Below are 22,103 nucleotides of genomic sequence, written 5' to 3' on the forward strand. Positions count from 1 at the left end.
ATAATTTTAGTTACCCAATCAAAAAAATCAATAAGATTAGTTTGGCATGATCTCCCTGAAGTAAACCCATGTTGTCTCTGATCTTGAAATCCATGTGTTTTTAGATGTTCAAATACATTGCTACAAGTGTCCATAATTCAAGGAATGTAATGTTTTTGGTCCGTTCTGTCCAGGCTTCATTCAGGCATGCCATGCCGCAGACAGGGGGAGGCAGAGCTCGCACTTAGACAGAACAGAGAAAAAAGCAGGGAAGGAGAACAAGTTTGCCTTCGTTCTCACACACCAAGTGAGAGTCCAGTGGCTTGCTTTTTTTTTTTTTTCCCTTTTGCATTCGTTTTTTGTTTGTTTGTTCCATCTATTTTTTAACCAGCATAAGAGAGGTGCACCGGTCCTGGAGGTACTGCAATACCAGGTCAATGCGTGGAGTGGACAGAGCAAGCTCTTCTTCCATCTCCCTGTTCCAAAAATCCATTTAATATATGGTCCCCAGATAGGGGACGTATCAGATATTAAACTGATAAGAACAGATACTACACTTGATCTTAGCCAAAAGGCCGAGAAGCGATAACCAGAATGGGCGCCCAGCTACTCACTTTTGATCTGTTCACCATCAACATTGTTTTGATCTGTTCACCATCAACATTGCGTGCAGAAGCAACCACAGCCTCCCAGACACTGTTCAGAGAGGTGTACTGTTTTCCCTCCTTGTAAATCTCACATTTGATGATGGACCACAGGTTCTCAATGGGGTTCAGATCAGGTGAACATGGAGGCCATGTCATTAGATTTTCTTCTTTTATACCCTTTCTTGCCAGGCACGCTGTGGAGTACTTGGACGCGTGTGATGGAGCATTGTCCTGCATGAAAATCATGTTTTTCTTGAAGGATTGAGACTTCTTCCTGTACCACTGCTTGAAGAAGGTGTCTTCCAGAAACTGGCAGTAGGACTGGGAGTTGAGCTTGACTCCATCCTCAACCCGAAAAGGCCCCACAAGCTCATCTTTGATGATACCAGCCCAAACCAGTACTCCACCTCCACCTTGCTGGTGTCTGAGTCGGACTGGAGCTCTCTGCCCTTTACCAATCCAGCCACGGGCCCATCCATCTGGCCTATCAAGACTCACTCTCATTTCATCAGTCCATAAAACCTTAGAAAAATCAGTCTTGAGATATTTCTTGGCCCAGTCTTGACGTTTCAGCTTGTGTGTCTTGTTGAGTGGTGGTCGTCTTTCAGCCTTTCTTACCTTGGCCATGTCTCTGAGTATTGCACACCTTGTGCTTTTGGGCACTCCAGTGATGTTGCAGCTCTGAAATATGGCCGAACTGGTGGCAAGTGGCATCTTGGCAGCTGCACGCTTGACTTTTCTCAGTTCATGGGCAGTTATTTTGCGCCTTGGTTTTTCCACACGCTTCTTGTGACCCTGTTGACTATTTTGAATGAAACGCTTGATTGTTCGATGATCACGCTTCAGAAGCTTTGCAATTTTAAGAGTGCTGCATCCCTCTGCAAGATGTCTCACTATTTTTGACTTTTCTGAGCCTGTCAAGTCCTTCTTTTGACCCATTTTGCCAAAGGAAAGGAAGTTGCCTAATAATTATGCACACCTGATATAGGGTGTTGATGTCACTAGACCACACCCCTTCTCATTACAGAGATGCACATCACCTAATATGCTTAATTGGTAGTAGGCTTTCGAGCCTATACAGCTTGGAGTAAGACAACATGCATAAAGAGGATGATGTGGTCAAAATACTCATTTGCCTAATAATTCTGCACTCCCTGTACATTTTACTTAAGACAGAAATGTAGCACACACCAAGGTCATACCTCCAACAAAGCAGCATAATGTAATTTGAAAAGGTAATGAGAATGAACAATTTTTCTATCATTTGTAAGTCATGGCCAAATGGAAATCATGCTACCGTGTTTCTCCGAAAATAAGACCGGGTCTTATATTAATTGTAATCACCAAAAACACACTAGGGCTTATTTTCAGGGTAGGGCTTAGAGCCAGTCTGTCAGCCGGTGTCCGCGCTGTGTAACCCCCCCCAGAGACCCTCACCTCCCCCTCCCTGTAATATTCTCCCCTCCCTCCCTCCCTGTAATATTCTCCCCCCTCCCTCCCTGCAATATTATCCCCCCTCCCTCCCTCCCTGTAATACTCTACCCCCTCCCTCCCTCCCTGTAATACTCCCCCCTCCCTCCCTGTAATACTCCCCCCCGTCCCTCCCCCCTCCCTCCATGTAATACTCCCCCCCCCCATCTTCTCCTCACCTCCCCTGTAGCGTGGCCGAGCTCCTCTCCGGTCTGCGACCCGGCCGGACTGACCTGGAAGTGCACACTCAGTGTGCACTTTCTTTCAGTCCGGGCAGGTCGCGGACCGGAGAGGAGCTCGGCCACGCTGCAGGGAAGGGGAGGTGAGGCAGTGCGGCAGCCGTCTGAGCGCTCTCTATAGAGCACTCAGGTGGCTGAGGCATTTAAAGGGCCGGCGGGCGCCGGCCCTGCCTAGGTCTTATTTTCGGGGTAGGGCTTATATTGCAGCCCACCCTGAAAATTCAGCTAGGGCTTATTTTCGGGGTAGGGCGTATTTTCGGGGAAACACGGTAGGTGCTAAGGTATACGAGTTAATTCCTTTCAAACACAAGTAGAAGTGAAATTCATATCAACCTTTGTGAACCTTTTACTATTAAGAAAAAGGGATGGAGAGCATAAATGTTTTTTGAGTAACCTATCACTTTTGCATAAGAAATACAAGGAAAGTACATGGAAGAAATTCAACTTGTGCACAGTCTAAATATTAGATTCAGTCAAGGAAAAGAATAATATATATAAAGTATGACCACATTTTTTTGACTCATCTTTTTGGCTCATCTGAATTTTGGCAATATAAATGATTCAAGGAAATTAATTCAGACAAACCAAAAGGGTATAAAAATGAGCCCAGTGCTCCAAAATCTATGCATATTATTTATGTGCACAGTAAGGTCTGGAAATATTTGAACACCGACATAGGTTTTGTTATGTCAACTATATACAAAAAAAAAATTACAGTTAACTAATTAATATGGGCTTAGAGTGCTGTCTCTCAGCTTTAATTTGAGGGTATTTATATCCAGATTGGAGGAAGGGTATAGGAATTACAGTTCCTTAATATTTAGCCCCCTCTTTTCAAGGGACCAAAAGTAATTGAACAATTGACTCAAACGCTGTTTCATGGACAGGTGTGGGTTATTTAATTATTATTGCTTTGTCAAATAAGCAGATACATGACAGGAATTGATTCCAGGTGTGGTATTTGCATTTAGAAGCTGTTGCTGTGAACCCACAACATGCAGTCAAAAGAGCTCTCAATGCAAGTGGAACAGGCCATCCGCAAAGAGGATAAAATAGGATAGGATAGGAGTGACCAAATCAACAGTTCGGTACATTCAGAGAATAAAGAGCACACTGGTGAGCTCTGCAACACAAAAAGGCCTGTACGTCCATGGAAAACAGTGGTGCATGATCATAGGATACTTGCCATGGCAAAGAAAAATCCCTTTACAACATTCAGCCAAGTGAAGAATAGTCTCCAGGAGGCATTTACCAAGTCTACCATAAAGAGAGGACTTCACAAGAGCAAATACAGTGGCTTCACTACAAGGTACAAACATTCACAAGCATCAAGAATAGAAAGGCCAGATTAGAGTTTGCCAAAAAACATCTAAAAAAAGCCAGCCCTGTTCTGGAACAGCATTTTTTGGACAGATAAAACTAAGTACATGCAATTTAAGTTAATCATCTTGAGTAGTTCACTTTGCACACAATGTCCATGCCTTTACTGTGAGAAACCCACTGTGAGAAATCATCTTTAAAACATGGCGGAGGCAGTGTGATGGCATGTGCACTGGGTCACTAGCATTTATTGATGACGTGACAGAATTAATTCTGAAGTGTACAGGGATATATTGTCTGCTTAAATTCAGCCAAATGAAAGATTAACATTTTATTTATAATTGTGTTAATTTGTCTAATTACATTTGTGCCCCTGAAATAAGGGAACTGCGAAAATGGTTGCAGTTCCTAAATGTTTCATATGATATTTTTGTTCAACCCCTTGAATTTAACTTGAAAGTCTGCACTTCAACTGCATCTCGGTTGTTTCATTTGAAATCCATTGTGGTAGTGAACCGAGCCAAAATTATGAATATTGTGTTAGTGTCCTAATATTTCCAGACCTAGCTGTATATTTTGTTTTGTTTAACAGTGATATGCTCATTTTTGTACCTTTTTAATAAAGCTAATTCTGGCCATAATTCAGCTGACAGAATTCCAGCTAAATAATATTATATTTTACTGCTCAAATTCAGTACATATCTGGTCAATATTTTGAGAGTTTTGTTAGGTTTTTAGCATTTAGTTGTGTATTTTAAGTGTTCAGTCCAGCTTTTCCCTATTTATTTTTGTATTATTAATTGATGTAGTTGCTCTCCCCTAAACATCAAACATTTCTTGTTTTTTGGCACCAAATCACTAGTCAAATAAAACTATTCAGCCATTGTATGTTGTTTGTTTCATGATATGTCTATATTGCACTTCAGAGTTAGAGAATTGGATGACCCACAAATCAGTGAAAAGTTAAATGAAATGCAATTTGTTTGAAACTGAATAAACAAGTTAGTGAGCTCTCAAATGGGGAGTCACAAAAGAGCACAACCAAGATAAGTGGCTCATCCTGGTATATGTGCGACTTATTCATTTGCTTCTCGTTGCACACTGTTGTCCAGCGTTGCCATGACTCCTTCCACCCTTCTCTAATACCAGATGTTATGTGATGCATTTTGCTCTTACAATGTGTGGACATCCTCTGACAATGTCTGACAATCTATGGTTGTTTTATAGCTCCTTCCGTGCCCTTCCTGCTGTCTTATAGGCCATTATGATTTCTAATGAACAATCTTCTGATTGTGAAAAGAATAGTTTTTAAAGTGTATTATAAAATATTAAATCATTTAAAAAGCTTATCCAAAAATATTGAAACAAGGCCTATGGTAGGAAATGAAACGGACAAATGCATATTGCAGGGCCCTAAAAAAAGCCACACATAACGCAGATATAGAAAAACAGTTAAAAGATCATAGCAAAATCAAGAACTAGCCAAGGTCTGGGATCTCTAAATGCAGCAAAAAGGACAAGAATTACAGAAGGTAGAGTAGTCAAGATAATATCAAGACAGTAAACAAGATATCAGACAGTAAACAAGATATCAGACGACAAGGGAAGATCAATTGATAACAGTGTCTAAATTAATGCCTGAATGGCGTCTCGACCTAACAGGCACTGTGACAGTGAATGGTTAAGAAATAATATAGCTCACTGGTCCAAATGCAAATATGTAACAAGAAAATTGTATACAAAAACATTAAAACTCTTTTTTTAAGTGTAAGCAGTTTGGGACAAGACCACTAAACATGAACAACAAAACATTATTTCCACCATTCTTCCAGGAAAGCTCTAAAGAAATCTCACTCATTGTAAGCAATTGAAGATGCATTAGGTACCATCAATAAACAATGATTGGTTTATGTAAACAGAATAGAAAATGTATTTATAAAAATCAATAGTTGCCAAGTGGCAGATGAGTGGCCTGACAGGCTGGTAATTGAGCTGTTGGCTGTTTTCCCACTAATGTAGCGTGTCCAAGCTGCATCCCAAGGAAGAGAGCTCTAATTTCCTGAAAGGACTCAATGGATCCAGTGTTGAACATCATAACTCTGGTCCTTGTGACGCTGGAAACTGGATTCTCAATGGAAGATGTCAGGACCCACTCAGCCAAGTTATATTAGGGAGTCTGTGTGATTGTGTCTATCTTTGAGTGTATGTGTATTTGTGTGTATGTAAGAGTCTGTGTATCTGTCTGTGTATCTATGAGTGTGTGCCTTTGTATTTATCTTATTTTAATCATTATTTTAATAATTACTACTCAATCATATATATTTGATTGCAATTGGGGTTAATATATATTGTTATTGCACTTGTAAAATCAGACTTGACAAAGGCTCATGTAGGAGCTGAAAAATGCTCTGATTTCTTTGTTCAAAATAAAAGCTGCCTTTTAGAAGAAACCATTGCGTGTCCCTTGACATTTTTACCTACCTCCTTGTATTGATCTGTGAACGCGTATGGGAGTGGTTTTCTGTACATTTGAATGTGCATCCATATGTCTTGCTGCGCAGATCTGTGAGTGTAGGAGTAGGGATCTAGACAGCATTTAGTCCAGCCCTGCTGCACTTTTAGCCTGGCCTACATCAAATTAGCTTTGCCATGCCCTTTTACTTGTGCGCTTTTAAAAGTCTGCACTGTCGCCAGTGGTGTATCCTGGTTTTGTGCTGCCCTAGGCAGGACAAAACTCAGGCGCCCCTCTCCCACCTCCCCCCGTCCCGCGACACCCCCACCCAACCCTTCCCCCCCCCCCGTCCCGCCCACACAAATTCACTGACAGATACGCATACACTAGCTAACAGACACACACACACAGTCAGACACACACACTCACTAACTAGCAGACACACACACTCACTAGCAGACACACACACTCACTAGCAGACACACACACTCACTAACAGACACACACCTCACTAACAGACACACACACTCACTGTCAGACACACACACTCTCTGATATATAATATATTATAATATAATATATAATAAAATATATAATATAATGTAATATAATATATATATAATATAATAATATAATAATATATAATACAATATATATATAATATAATAATATATAATATAATATAATAATATATAATATAATATAATAATATATAATATAATAATATATTATAATATAATAATATATTATAATATATAATATAATAATATATAATATATTATAATATATAATATAATAATATATAATATATATAATATAATAATTATAATATAATATATAATATATAATAATATATAATTATAATATAATATATATAATATAATAATATATAATATATATAATATAATAATTATATATATTATATATATTTATTATATATATTATATATTATTATATTATATATATTATTATATTATATTATATATTATTATATTATATATATTATTATATTATATTATATATACTATAATAATGTATTATATATAATATAATATAATAATATATATAATATAATAATATATATTATATAATATTTATTATATATATTATATATATTTATTTTATATATATATTATATTATTATATTATATTATTATATTATATATTATATTATATATATTATATATTATTATATATATTTAATATATATAATATATATATAATATAATATAATAATATATAATATAATAATATATATAATATAATAATATATATAATAAATATATATAATATATATATATTTTATATATATATATAATTAATTTAACCTACCCCCCAGCCTCCTTACCTTTGGGAATGCTGGGGGGGGGGTTTCTCTATCTCCCTGGGGTCTAGTGGGGCTGCCGGTCGGGCTGCTGGGCTGGTTGCTGGGCGGGCGGCTGGCGAGGGAGCTCTTCCTCTGAGCTCTCTGCTCAGCTCCCTCGCGCGCCGCAGAGTGAGGCTGGGAGCCGGAAGATGACGTCATATTCCGGCTCCCAGCCTCACTCTGCGGCGTGCGAGGGAGCTGAGCAGAGAGCTCAGAGGAAGAGCTCCCTCGCCAGCCGCCCGACCAGCCCATCAGCCCGACCGGCAGCCCAGTTAGCCGCAAAGCTAACAAGGCACTTGTCCTGGGCATTTGGGGGCGGCGTTTTTTGCCGCCCCCTGGAAAATGCCGCCCAAGGCAAATGCCTTGTTTGCCTTGCGGCTAAAACGCACCTGACTGTCGCTCGCCCAGTGCCCATGCTGCCATGGTGTCTTGAGCCACACAGCTCACTCTCCCCTAAAGCTGTTCCTGTTTATATATATATATATAAATAAATAAATATATATATATATATATATATATATATATATATATATATATGTATATACAGTGGGCTTCACTCACCAGATCAAGCATAAATTATAAGGGTGCTGCTAGGACCAATCTATACAACATACAAGATCCAGGACACTAACTCATTCACTGAACAAGAATTTCAAAGCTCTCAGAATGTAAAAGTTTTTTTTTTTTTAGTTCAACACAAAAAAGATGGAGTAGGGCTGCGCCAATACGAATAAAATAGTCTTAGAAAGGGTAGGAGGTCTCGCTAGAGTAGCAGTGGATAATCAGGGAAACTTGATAAGACATATTTTCTTTAATGGGAGTGGATATGTCTCAGGGTGTTAGTTTGTATATATGAAACAGAGAAGAGGCAGAAAGCAACCAATAGTGCAGTACGTCTAGAGTCCAAAGGTGCAGTAAGTAACAAGCGGTAGAGAACTCACATTTAAAAGATCTATGGCCAGCTCTGGTGTGAAGAGCATACAGTGGTATAATCCCTACTTATGGGATGTGGGAAGATGTATCCGTCAGCACCGTCTGGTAATCCAAAGCTCCAAAGGGAAGATAAAAGGCAACAATAGTGCTCTTACATAGTGCTCTTACTGCTCAATGGTATCAACTCTGGTGGTATAATCCCTACCTCAGATTTCTTTTGATTAGTAGTAAAAAGCCAAGTAGCAAAGAAAAAATATTATCAAAAATATTTTAAAATGGTAAATAAAATTTAAAGGAAATTGGCACAAACCAGGTCTATTTGATCAAGAAAATTCCTTTATTCGGTAGTTAAAGTAAATATAAAACATCCATATACGCGTTTCGCTGATGGGGCTTTCTCAAAATGGGTTTTTATCCCATTTTAAATCTACTTCAACATTAAAATGTTGTGTATGTGAGAAAAATTAGACTATGTCATCAATACGTCTACTATACTATCCATATTCATAAGTTTACTGGATCAATAAAAAAATAATAATAATTAGTAATAATGCATCTTATAGCCTTATATGTGCTTTATCCTAGTGCAAGGCAGTTTTACACTCAAATTCAGGTTGTTCTTTTTGAGAAATTCATGTTTAAAACAAAAAGTTAATTTTGGTTAAGTCTGTGTTTTCATGTAAATGAGAATGTATTTTTTTTTCTGTTATGCTTACTTTAGTTAGTTTTCTTTGTAACTTTTATTAAACTTTCTGATCAAAGATATATAAGTAGATATAATTTACATTAGCAACAGTTTATTCCAATATTAATAAATATTTATATTTTGTTTTATTCATTCATAGAATTTATGCTATTGACTAGACTGAAATATGGTTTGGAAAATATTTTAAATCCCATCATAGGTTATCTCATGAGAAAAATACCCAGCATTCAAAAAATAAAGCTGTGAGTACAGAATAATACTGTGAAACATGTTTTGTATTTTATTTACTCTGGCACTGTAATCTCTTGATCAGAGGGAGCTGCAGGGTAGTGAATTATCCCCAGCAGATTCTGAACAAAAAAACAAAACTGTTTTTAGATTATCCAAAAAAGACAGAAAATACAAGTCTATTTGAATTTCCTGTTGAGAAGTGTTATCCAAATATAAGTATAGCCTCTAGAAAAAAAATAATTCATACTGTACACAACTCTACACTACAAGAAGTGTAGAAAACACTTAACTATGAACACTAAAACTTGTGGCTAAGCTATATAAACCTTGTTTAGAAAGTCACTTGGAAGTGTACACTGTTTATAAGAACTTCATTCATTTTATTGAGTATATAGGTAACCCTCCTTATGTTTGTATGATTAGATTGTTAATATATATATATAGTATTTTGATTTGGAAAATATGTTGATACTTCTTGATGCCTGTAAATGATAAAGATTTTCATGGCTTAGGCAAATTAATATGGTTTAACTTTCTAGTTAATTCACTAGGCTGTGATTTAAGGAAAATGAATGAAGGAACTGCGCATTTTAAACCAAAAGAATTTGGCCTAATATTTGCAATTAACCTTAAAGGACCACTCTAGTGCCAGGAAAACATACTCGTTTTCCTGGCACTAGAGTGCCCTGAGGGTGCCCCCACCCTCAGGGACCCCCTCCCGCCCGGCTCTGGAAAGGGGAAGAGGGGTAAAACTTACCTTTTTCCAGCACTGGGCGGGGAGCTCTCCTCCTCCTCTCCGCCTCCTCTCCGCCCCATCGGCTGAATGCGCACGCGCGGCAAGAGCTGCGCGCGCATTCAACCGGTCACATAGGAAAGCATTTACAATGCTTTCCTATGGACGCTTGCGTGCTCTCACTGTGATTTTCACAGTGAGAATCACGCAAGCGCCTCTAGCGGCTGTCAATGAGACAGCCACTAGAGGATTAGGGGGAAGGTTTAACCCATCAATAAACATAGCAGTTTCTCTGAAACTGCTATGTTTATAAAAAAAATGGGTTAACCCTAGCTGTACCTGGCACCCAGACCACTTCATTAAGCTGAAGTGGTCTGGGTGCCTAGAGTGGTCCTTTATTTCAATTTACTCCGATTTGATTCACCTACACTTCAGTCTATTGCAGTTTTTGCATTTTGGGCAGACACCTACTCAGAAGATAACAGAAATGTGAACTATTTCAAGCTCCATGAAGGTAGACAGCAGTTTTATCCCACTTCCTAGTAATTGCTGCTTTTGGCACAGGCTTACCAGAATAAATGGTGAACACTCTACCTACTCAGATTTACTGAAAACCAGAGGAGCCAGCATAAACGCCTTTTGAGTTGGCAGAGCCCTAGCTAGACATAACTTAGAGCTTTCTTTTGTCAGCCAATGGACCAATGTGGTCCCACTGGTTGTCAGCAGACCTCCAGAGGACTACAGTGAGGGAAAAAAAGTATTTGATCTGTTGAACGTTTTCCCACTGACAAAGAAATTACCGTATTTTTCGCTCCATAAGACGCACTTTTTTTCCCCTCAAAAGTGAGGGGAAATGTCTGTGCGTCTTATGGAGCGAATATGAAGTTTTACTTACCTGTCTTGTAGCGTTTCTCGGCAGCACAGGGCGCACCACGGTACTGGAACTTGGATTTCATGTTCCGGTTTCCGGCGGGACTGAAAGGAAGTGCGCACTCAGCTCAGTGTGCGCACTTCCTTTCAGTCCCGCCGGAAACCGGAACATGAAATTCAAGTTCCAGTACCGCGGTGCGCCCTGTGCTGCCGAGAAACGCTACAAGACAGGTAAGTAATTATGGGACAAGGGGAGGGGGACAGTATGGGAGAGAAGAGAAGACTATGGGGAGGGGAGGGATGAAGACTATGGGGAGGGGAGGGGAGGGGGGATGAAGACTATGGGGAGGGGAGGGGAGGGGGGTGAAGACTATGGGGAGGGGAGGGGGGTGAAGACTATGGGGAGGGGGGGGTGAAGACTATGGGGAGGGGAGGGGGGTGAAGACTATGGGGAGGGGAGGGGGGATGAAGACTATGGGGAGGGGAGGGGGGATGAAGACTATGGGGAGGGGAGGGGAGGGGGGATGAAGACTATGGGGAGGGGAGGGGAGGGGGGATGAAGACTATGGGGAGGGGAGGGGAGGGGGGATGAAGACTATGGGGAGGGGAGGGGGTCGAAGACTATGGGGAGGGGAGGGGAGGGGCGATGAAGACTATGGGGAGGGGAGGGGAGGGGGATGAAGACTATGGGGAGGGGAGGGAAGGGGAGGGGGGATGAAGACTATGGGGAGGGGAGGGGAGGGGGATGAAGACTATGGGAGGGGGGACACTATGGGACAGGGGAGAAAAAAAATATTCTGAACAAACTGTCCCATAGTAAGAAACACTATGGGACATTTTGTTCAGAATATATTGTTTTCTGGGTTTCTTCCTCTAAAAACTAGGTGCGTCTTATGGTGAGGTGCGTCTTATGGAGCGAAAAATACGGTATCAGTCTATAATTTTAATGATAGGTGTATTTTAACATACTTTTTCACCCATTGACATGCAAATCAATTTATAACTTTTTTGACATGTGTTTTTCTGGATTTTTTGTTGTTGTTATTCTGTCTCTCACTATTAAAATACACCTACCATTAAAATTATAGACTGATCATTTCTTTGTCAGTGGGCAAACGTTCAACGGATCAAATACTTGTTTTCCTCACTGTAAAGCATACAACTTGATGTATGTTGTTGATTATTATGCAGTATAGAATGCACACTATAACCACTACAAATAGTCAAAAAATATCACTTTATTAGGTACAAAGAAAGTACTGTAGTGGAAAAAATATATATATAATAAGCAAACACAATTATTATTATTATTATTATTATTATTATTATTATTATTGCCATTTATATAGCGCCAACAGATTCCGTAGCGCTTTACAATATTATGAGAGGGGATTTAATTATAAATAGGACAATTACAAATAAACTTACAGCAACAATAGGTTGAAGAGGACCCTGCTCAATCGAGCTTACATTCTATAGGAGGTGGGGTGTAAAACACATTAGGACAGGAATTTGCAATCAAATAAGGTGGGCTGCCCTTTAGGAGAGGGCAAGAGACAGGTATGTGAGGTAGGGGTTAGTCTTGGAGGCCATAAGCTTTCCTAAAGAGATGGGTTTTAAGGCACTTCTTAAAAGATGCAAGACTAGGGGAGAGTCTGATGGCAGTAGGCAGGCTATTCCATAGGAAGGGAGCCGCCCGCGAGAAGTCCTGCAAGCGCGAGTTGGCCGTACGAGTGCGGACAACGGACAGGAGGTGGTCACGGGCAGAGCGGAGAGACCGAGAAGGGACATACCTATGGATCTGTGAGGAGATATAAGAGGGGCTAGAGTTGTTCAGTGCTTTATAGGTGTGAGTTAGTACCTTGAATTGACTCCTATAGCATACAGGAAGCCAATGTAAGGACTGGCAGAGGGGTGAGGTGTGAGAGAAACGACTAGAGAGGAAAATCAATCTAGCAGCAGTGTTCATTACGGACTGTAGGGGTGCAGTACGGCTATTGGGAAGACCAATCAGGAGAGGGTTACAATAATCCATGCGGGAAATTACTAGAGCATGGACAAGCTCCTTGGTAGTATCTGGTGCAAGAAAGGGGCGGATGCGGGCTATGTTTTTAAGATGGAATCTACAGGATTTGGCAACATGCTGGATGTGAGGCTCAAAGGTGAGACCAGAGTCAAGAATGACGCCAAGACAGCGCGCTTGCAAGGATGGACTGATGTTGGTACCACAAACTTGGAAGGAGAGCGAAAGAGGAGGATCAGTATTAGGAGGAGGAAAGACAAGGAGCTCAGTTTTTGAGAGATTGAGTTTCAGAAAGCGGGAGGACATCCAGTCAGAGATGGAAGAAAGGCAAGCAGTGACACGTTGCAGGACGGCAGGGGAGAGGTCCGGGGAGGAGAGATATAGCTGGGTGTCATCAGCGTACAGGTGGTAGTGGAATCCAAAAGAGGTAATAAGTTTGCCAAGAGAGGCAGTATAAAGAGAAACTAGAAGGGGACCAAGGACGGAGCCTTGGGGAACTCCAACCGAGACAGGGCAAGGGGAGGAGGTATCATTAGAAAAGGAGACACTGAATGAGCATTGGGAGAGATAAGAGGAAAACCATGAGAGGACAGAGTCACAGAGCCCAAGCGATTGAAGAGTTTGAAGAAAGAGAGCATGATCAACGGTGTCAAAGGCCGCTGAGAGGTCAAGAAGAATTAGTATGGAGTAGTGGCCTTTGGATTTAGCTGCGATTAGGTTGTTAGTAACTTTGATAAGGGCAGTCTCTGTAGAGTGGAGAGGGCGGAAGCCAGATTGAAGGGGGTCAAGGAGAGAGTTGGAATTGAGGAAATGAGACACACGGGTAAAGACAAGTCTTTCCAGAAGCTTTGAGGAAAAAGGGAGCAGGAATATGGGACGGTAGTTAGAGAGGGTGGATGGGTCGAGGGATGTTTTTTTTAGTAAAGGTACTACAGTGGCATGTTTAATGTCAGCAGGGACGATGCCAGAAGAGAGCGAGCAGTTGAAGATGTGTGTTAGAGAAGGCACGAGACAAGTGGAGAGAGATCTGATAAGGTGAGATGGGACAGGATCGAGCGGGCAAGTGGTGGGGAGAGAGGAGCAAAGAAGAGCAGCCACCTCTTGGTCAGTAGCTGGGGAGAATGTCTGAAGGGTAGGAAAGGCATGATCTATGTGTGATTGAGAAACAGAAAGGCAAGGAGGGGAGAATTCTTTCCTTAGCTGTTCAATCTTGTCAGTGAAGTAACATGCAAAGTTATCAGCAGTAAGGTTAGTTTTGGGGGTGGCCACAGCAGGGCGAAGAAGAGAATTAAAGGTGTCAAAGAGACGCCTGGGGTTGAGGGAACATGAACTAATGAGAGAGGAAAAATAGGACTGTTTGGCAAGGGCAAGGGCTGCACTGTATGAACACAATATGAATCTATAATGGAGAAAGTCTGATTGGGTACGAGACTTCCTCCAGGAGCGTTCAGTACAACGGGAGCATCTTTGCAGGTAGCGCGTTGATTTAGTATGCCATGGTTGGGGGCGGGTCCTCCTCGAGGTGCTTGTTTGGAGTGGCACTGCAGTGTTCAAGGCAGATGTAAGAGTAGAGTTATATATGGAGATGGCCCGTGAAGGACAGGAGAGGGAAGGGATGGACAGCAGTTGTGAATCAATGTCAGCTGACAACTGTTGGAGATCAAGAGAATTAAGGTCCCTCCTGAGTTGAGGGGGGTTAGGCTGAGGTTTTTGGGTGAGGGGGTATGTGAGAGCAAATAATAAGAGGTGGTGATCAGAGAGTGGATATGGAGTGTTGCAGATATTAGATACTGTACATGCATAAGTGAAGATTAGGTCAAGGGTATTGCCAGCTACATGGGTGGGAGAATTTGCCCACTGCTATAGCCCGAGGGAGGAAGTAATTGAAAGTAGTTTAGTGGCTGCAGAGGTCAAAGGTGGGTTTATAGGAATATTGAAGTCCCCGAGAATTAGGGATGGAATGTTAGAAGAGAGGAAATAGGGTAGCCAGGCAGCAAAGTGGTCAAGGAAGAGAAGATGGGAACCAGGGGGACGGTAAATAACAGCAATGTTAGCAGAAACAAGGGCAAATATACAGAAACAAGGGCAAATATAATAATACAATAGTACAATACCAAAAAATCAACCAGTCTCAGGACGGAAACACGAGTCGGGTACCCTTGAGAAAGGCAACTGATCTGGTGCCGAAGCGTTGGGGGTTTTAGTGACTCGTGTTTCGGTCCTGAGGCTGGTTGATTTTTTGGTATTGTACTATTGTATTATTATATTTGCCCTTATTTCTGTCATTGTGTTTACTTATTATATTTTTTATTTTTTTCCACTACAGTACTTTCTTTGTACCTAATAAAGTGATATGTTTTGACTATTTGTAGTGGATATAGTGTGCATTCTATACTGCATAGTCATTTTGGATATTTGAAGCACATAAGTGCTTTTATGGGTTGCACCTAGCTGTTTTATAAGTTTTATCTCTCCGTGTACTCTTGGTTTGTGAATGTTGTTGATTATTGGCATTGTGAAAATGCTTGATGACACTGTGTCAACCTATTTTTGATCCATATGAGCCAGGTAGTTCACTCTTCTGCAAGCTCAATAGGCTGACATAGTCTGCCAGCTGATTTAGATTGGCACACAGACAAGATTTGATGAATGAGTATCTCTCTGTTTAATACGGCATCTAAAATCATATTTAAAAAGTTCCATTACCTTTCTATGGCTCAATGTAGCTGGAAAATAACAATAATGATCCTGCAACTGTGATTTAAATTTCAAACAAGTCAAGCTACATCAATCCCTGTTGTTAATTGGAGCAAAGTATATAATGCACTGGACATGTATATGTGTGACACCACACAGTAAAATGCGCAGTGAGTGCTCAATATAAATAAATTGGTGAAGCTCAGGCATACAATGTATGTTTTACAGGAATTCCATTAACTTGAATGCAAGCAAATATACACTTTTGTTCATGTTTTGTCAGAGCAAAATTAAGATGGTCATATTAATGGTGTTTTAGATCAAACCAAGTGTTCATTAGAGTATCTGCCCCTGTCTAGATTGCTTAAAATAAGGTGCATGCATGCAGAAGTAAATCACACTGAGACACAGGTTTCAGGTTAATGAAAAACTTCGGAATGTTTAATCAGGGGGGCAGCGAGACCCTTATAAAGGCAGAAATACATCATATGCTGAAAACAAGATAACAGAGAGAATACATCTTTAATTGGTCATGTGTTAAGTGTCTTATCTAATGCCCTTCCTCCAAAGTGTAATGTCACCAGCATCCTGGGTGAGGCTCTCTGAAAGGAGACGCCACCTTAGTACATGACATTCTTTACATTCTTTGCTCGATGGGAGGGGGTGCTCAGCGGGCATTTGAGCAACTACTGATTACAGGCATATACAGTAAATAGACATTTTACTAACATTAATGTCTATTGGCAGGGTGCCAGATTGGGCCCCCTCCTCGAGCTCTGGGCTTTGTTTTGATGAGTGGTGTGTGTTGACTAAGTGTTGTGTGTATGAGAGTGAATTTAGTGCTGAAGTTGTGTGGGGAGGAGGGTGAGAGCTGTATGGTGGAGTCTGACTGTGTCTGTGTGGTGACTGAATTGTGTGTGTATAGGGTAGACTTAGTGTGTCTAAGTGGGTGTTTGTATGTATGTCATGCTTTTCTCTTGCTTGCCTTACCTGGTGGTCCAGTGGAACCTTGAAGGTCCGGTGGATCCTGGGTGTTCCAGTGAGGGGCTCCAATATTAAGTATAGACCCCTTTAAGAGTGCCCTCATACTGGAGAGACAGCAAGGGTGATCTTAAAGTGGTCTGTAACTGGTATTGATACAGCTTCGGCTTCAGGCCCAGACTGGGACCCACCATGCTCCTGGACATGCATTTGCTGCTCCAATTTATTACTATTGGAAATTATCATGCTGGTCAATAGAGAGCATACAGCTGAATACTATAAAAAAGTGACATGAATTGGAATGCAAACATAACATGAATTGGAATAAATATGATGATAGCACCTCAAGGTCTTGTTACAGTTTTGAAAAATAAAACATAAACATATATATATATATATATATATATATATATATATATATATATATATATATACAAATATAACATAACATAGCACTCACAGGTCTTCCAAATCAATCTGATGATGTTTTAATAAATCTTCAAACAACCGTATACAACCTTGCAAAAATTGACATATCAACCTATTCAGGTCTTTATCAAGATCACAGACAAACTGTACTAGATCTTTATTTTTTTAAGGGTGGAGTGCCAAGTTTGGATTAAAATTATATATATATATATATATATATATATATATATATATATATAGTTGTTTTTATTTTTTTATGTTTGTAGCAACATTATAATATGCATGCAGTGCCCACATGTATGTATGTATTGAGTGAATGTGTTTGTGTGAAACAGAAATTAGCATTGAGTGTGTGTGTATCATAGTTGTTCCTTAATCCCTTCAGGACCGGCCTGTTTTTGCGATGTTTGTACGTTAAGGACCAGAGCAGTTTTAACACTTTTGTGGTGTTTGTGTTTAGCTGTAATTTTCCGCTCTCTCATTTACGGTTCCCATACAAGTTATATATTGTTTTTTTCAGGACAAAAGGGGCTTTCTTTACATACCATTATTTGTATTATGTCCAATATTGTATTTAAAAAAAATAATAAAATATGGTGAAAAATTAAAAAAAAAACATGTTTTTGGACTTTTACTTGAAAAATCTTTTACTTATCTACAAAAGCTAATGAAAAAAACTGCTAAATAGATTAAAAATTTTGTCCCGAGTTTAAAAACACCCAGTGTTTACATGCTTTATTGCTTTTTTTTGCAAGTTATAGGCCTATAAATACAAGTAGGAAATTGCTGTTTCAATATATATATATTTTAAATGTATCAATAGTGACCTTGTAACACCGTTATCTGTCATAAATCCCTGAAACACACCTAACATGTACATATTTTTTTAAAGTAGACAACCCAGGGTATTCAAAATTGGGTATGTCCAGTTTTTTTTAGTAGCCACTTAGTCACAAACACTGGCCAAAGTTAGCATTTATATTTGTTTGTGTGTTAAAAATGCAAGAAACGCTAACTTTGGCCGGTGTTTGTGACTAAGTGGCTACTAAAAAAGGCTGAACATACCCCATTTGCAATACCTTGGGTTGTCTTCTTTTGCAAATGGTATGCCATCATGGGGCTAATTCTCATTCCTTGGCTACCATACGCTCTCAAAGGCAACCTAACCAATCCGACAAATTTCAATTAAAAAAAAAGTAAAATCAATTTATATTTGACCCTGTAACTTTCACAAACACTATAAAACCTCTACATGTGGGGTACTGTTATACTCAGGAGACTTCGCTGAACACAAATATTAGTGTATCAGAACAGTAAAATGTATCACAGCAATAATATCCTCAGTGAAAGTGCTGTTTGTGTGTGAAAAATGCAAAAAACTTCACTTTCACTGACAATATCATCGCTGTGATATGTTTTACTGTTTTGAAACACTAATATTTGTGTTCAGCGAAGTCTCTCGAGTAAAACAGTACCCCCATGTACAGGTTTTAGGGTGTCATAGAAAGTTACAGGGTTAAACACAGTGCTAGCAAATTAAATTATCTGGACTTTCGGCCTGGGTTGGCAGGCAGGTCCCTCAAATTGCAATCATTAAAATTACTTAATTAGGTAAAAATATTACATAAATACACATGTAGAATTTTAATATATATACATATTTATATATTTGACGTCTACGTGTATATTTATGAAATTATTTATGTAATTATGTATATGGACATATGTATATTTCGTATTGTTTTTATTTATTTATTTATACATAGATATATATATCATTACATTCTAAGTATATTTTGATATAAATATATATATATATATATATATATATATATATATATATATCAAAATACTGTTAGAATAAAATTGCATATATAAATATTTTTTTATAATTATTAAAAATTATTTTTATTTTTTGTTATTTATTTTATTAACATATTATTTGTATTTTATAATAATATATATATACCATATATATAGCAATTATATATATTGTATATATTCGTGTGTAATTTAAATATAAGTGTATTTTTATATTAATATACGTATATATAAATATAAAAATACACTTAATATGACATTATATATATGATACATATACATATATTATATATAGATATAATACATGTATATATATCATATATATATATATACACATATTATTTTTTTTTTTTTTTACACTGATTTTACACTGTTTTTTTTTAACTTTATTTTTTTGATTTTTCACTTGCAGGGAGACTGCCTGTCAGCACAGACAGTCCCCCTGCAGGCAGATACACAGACACCTATTGCGGTCATGTGATCGAGTGATCACATGGCCGCAGGGTCCTGATCTGCCGAGGGGGGACTGCCCGGGCAGACAGGCAACCCCCCTGGACCGGGTGGAGCACTGATCGCCGCCGTGGGACCGACGGCGATCAGGTAAGTAGCCCCAGACCGTTATGACGGTTCAGGACCGTCAGCGGTCCAAACGCATGTTTTACCGCTGACGGTCCTGAACCGTCAGCGGTCCTGAAAGGGTTAACCAATTTTTATAATGGAAATAAATCTTCCAATCCAATCTTCAGTAATTACTGCAATATAAATATCTGCAACAGCCACTGTTTTTATTTATATTGCACAAAGCAAAAAAAGCTTTAATGTGTTGCAAAAAAAATACGTATTGCCCACACATCAGTCCGTACATAAACAATTAATAGAAATTGTAGAACACACTGTGGCCTTATTAACGACACAAAGACATCCACTTCTATAATGGACACATTAAAAGCAAAGAAATCTATACTTCAATATACCATTATATTCTTAATGGGAAATGAGGGGAATATATTACTTTGAGGTTTCAGATTACCTTCTAAAAAAGGAAATATACCACTGAGCTTCTCATTAGGCACAGTAATATGGATTTTACTGGCGGATTCCCAGTTTAAGACATGACCTCTGCTTTGATTTGAAGAAACTGAACATAAATCTAAATGTTACAGTTTCAGAGTTTATAGTAACACCCTTTAATTATATAAGAGGTTCTGAACATGTTCTTTTTAAATGTGTATTAGTTCCTGTTTTTTACGAGTGAGTAGAACCTAGACCACCCTATACACAGGCATGTTGAAGAATAATATTCTCATCTTTCTTTCTGTAATATTGATTTAAAAAAACTTGGATTTCTACCAAACACCCTATTGAAGGAGAAGTGGCTCCAGAGGTCTTGATTTAATTTGAGCCATTAGTGAGTCGATACAGCTAACCGGAAAGAAACAAGAGTAAAAAGCAGACTTCTCATATTTACTGATCTCACATAGAAAATCAGAACAACCAGAGAATGCAGGAACGGGTGATACTGTACCATGTAGACAATACAAATAAGGCTTCTTACACAAAGAGCAATGCCTGTTATAAAATGGCAGAAAACTAATGACATTTAGCTTGAAACCTCTGTTTTGTTTATTCAGCCCTCAGATATAGGTAATGTTTTAACACTAAAATGTTTTTTTTTTCATGCATCTGCACCAAATATATGGGAATCTGCATAAGGCGTGCATGCGACAAATTATCTTCTGTCACAAAATGGTGTCTGAGGAGAATAGGTGTCCATTAGTACCAGGCCTTAATATAGTTTCTCTTTCACATCAAACATAATAACCATTTTCTTTGCCAGAATAGCTTTTAGAATGGGATTTTCTCAAAGCAAGTGATTATTAGCTTTAGCGTCTGATATTCTGTATTTGCACTCAATGTTAATAATTGCAATAAATCCTTGCCAAAGTTAGATTCTTTTCACATATTGAGACACAATGAGACACTGAAAATCAAAAGGAAAGCCAGCGTATCTATTGAATTATATTAAGTAGCAACAGCTGAACAAGAACATATGAAATGCAATATGTTTCAGTTCAAGGTTGCAGCAAACGCCATATTCAATTTTCAAGGTTCCAAAGCGCTACATAGTATATAGCTCAACAATGCATTCCCTATGTTTTTGGCACACAAAGGAGCTACCCCTTTGAGGAGCAGATGGATTGCAATGTGTTGTTCACAACCTGCTACACTCATTGTTAATGGTTCTGTTGACACATATTTTGCTATGATTATTAACAGTGTTGATGCACAATCCCTGGAGAAAATAACACATTAATAATTAAAAAATATCATTACAAGCATCAAGAAGTTTGCTTTTATCTAGCTCAATTCTTGCCCCAAAAAATATTTGGCACCACAAATGTTAAGGCAGATTTGCACTGGCTGACGCTTCTGATTCTTTTCATTACAACTGTATGCATAATTACCAAAAAATATCCGTAGTGACTTTCACAATGTCTTAAAGTGCCAAAGTGACAACAGTGCAATTTAACAATTTGATAAAAAAAAGATCACTTTGCATGAAAAAAACCCAGAAGATCTCAAAATCTTTCACAAATATCAATCTATGATATATAATAGATGTCGTGCCATTTCTTCACTGACAGCATAACTACTAATTTTACATATTGCAGGTAGTGATGTCGCGAACATAAAATTTTACGTTTGCGAACAGCGAACGCGAACTTCCGCAAATGTTGGCGAACGGCTGAACCGGGCGAACCGCCATAGACTTCAATAGGCAGGCGAATTTTAAAACCCACAGGGACTCTTTCTGGCCACAATAGTGATGGAAAAATTGTTTCAAGGGGACTAACACCTGGTTTGTGGCATGCCGGAGGGGGATCCATGGCAAAACTCCCATGGAAAATTACATAGTTGATGCCGGGTCTGGTTTTAATCCATAAAGGGCATAAATCACCTAACATTCCTAAATTGTTTGGAATAACATGCTTTAAAACATCAGGTATGATGTTGTATCGATCAGGTAGTGTAAGGGTTACGCCCGCTTCACAGTGACAGACCAAACTCCCCATTTAACGCACCGCAAACAACCGCAAACAATCCATTTGCACAAACCGAAAACTCCCCATTTGCACAAGGTTGGATACCAAGCTAGCCATGTCCCGTTCCTTGTCCTCACTGATGTCATTGAAGGTCTCTTCCTC

General features: G+C 38.9%; 1 non-coding gene across 1 annotated transcript; it reads right to left on the reverse strand.

Moving 5' to 3' along the window:
- Positions 1-375: 375 nt before the first annotated feature.
- LOC134613155 (U2 spliceosomal RNA) lies at positions 376-566 on the reverse strand. The gene has a single exon (XR_010091181.1). It is a non-coding gene; the product is annotated as a U2 spliceosomal RNA (small nuclear RNA).
- Between the last annotated feature and the right edge of the window lie 21,537 nt (positions 567-22,103).

The sequence above is a fragment of the Pelobates fuscus genome, chromosome 5 (assembly GCF_036172605.1).
Source record: "Pelobates fuscus isolate aPelFus1 chromosome 5, aPelFus1.pri, whole genome shotgun sequence".
In the NCBI taxonomy this organism is placed as follows: domain Eukaryota; kingdom Metazoa; phylum Chordata; class Amphibia; order Anura; family Pelobatidae; genus Pelobates; species Pelobates fuscus.